Source organism: Petaurus breviceps, unplaced genomic scaffold (assembly GCF_028583685.1).
Source record: "Petaurus breviceps papuanus isolate PSGF00001 unplaced genomic scaffold, PetGlider_PUasm1.0 339, whole genome shotgun sequence".
Lineage (NCBI taxonomy): Eukaryota > Metazoa > Chordata > Mammalia > Diprotodontia > Petauridae > Petaurus > Petaurus breviceps.
In genome coordinates this window covers 1,706,985-1,707,732 of record NW_027186112.1, presented here as the reverse complement: position 1 = coordinate 1,707,732, position 748 = coordinate 1,706,985, and the positions used below count along the sequence as shown (strand labels likewise).

The 748-nt window shown below is 59.4% G+C and overlaps 1 protein-coding gene across 2 annotated transcripts in view; it reads left to right on the top strand.

Annotated features, from left to right (window-relative positions):
- The first annotated feature begins 255 nt into the window (after positions 1 to 255).
- Positions 256 to 748, top strand: part of LOC138167960 (zinc finger protein 420-like) — a 16,297-nt gene continuing 15,804 nt past the window's right edge. Inside the window, exon 1 of one of the 2 annotated variants that reach the window (XM_069096938.1) lies at positions 256 to 432. The gene's annotated coding sequence lies outside the window, so the exon portion shown is untranslated. The remainder of the gene's footprint in view (positions 433 to 748) is intronic. The other variant, XM_069096939.1, reaches the window with a different exon arrangement.

Genomic DNA, 748 nt, shown 5'->3' with positions numbered 1-748 from the left:
ATTCAGATGGGTCTGACCGATCCCAGTTTGGCACACTCTACCTTGACCCCACATAGTGCTGCCATTTCGGGTCTTCTTCAAGAACCAAGGACAACAACCAGCTTCAGGGGAAAGCTCCTTAGGGGTGGGAGGAAGAGAGCAAGGCAACCGGGAAGCGGCGACAGTTGAGAGGGACTGGGGGGCGTCGGAAGTGAAATCTCTCGGGCCTTAAATTGCTTTTGCTGGGCGGGGTGCGGTTTGAATTTGCTTTCACTTGGGCCAGCAAGACGGACGCTCCTCCTGGCTGCCTAGAGAGGACGAGGAAAGGCTCCGGGGCTGCTCCTCCTGCAACAATCCGCTTCCGGTCCCTGTCAGTGTCCTCCCAGCCCCTCCCTAACAGGCCTTAGGGTCTTTTTAATCCGCCTAGGACCCGAGACGCTGGGGAAGGTGGAGGTGAGGGGAGAGATGTAAGGGGCGGGGGCGGGGCACATGGAGAGAAGGTGGGTCTCGGGATGGGAGGAGGTGACGAGGGAGGGGCGAGCACGTAGACTCGATAACGTTAGAGAACTTGGAAGAGTTGGGGACTCTGCTGGGGGGAGGGGAGAAGCTGGAAGAGATGGGGACTCTGCCGGGGGAGGGGAGAAACTGGAAGAGATGGGGACTGCAGGGGGAGGGGAGAAGCTGGAGAGATGGGGACTCTGCGGGGGGAGGGGAGAAACTGAAAGAGATGGGGATCTCTGAGGGGGAGGAGTAAGAGATAGGGACTCTG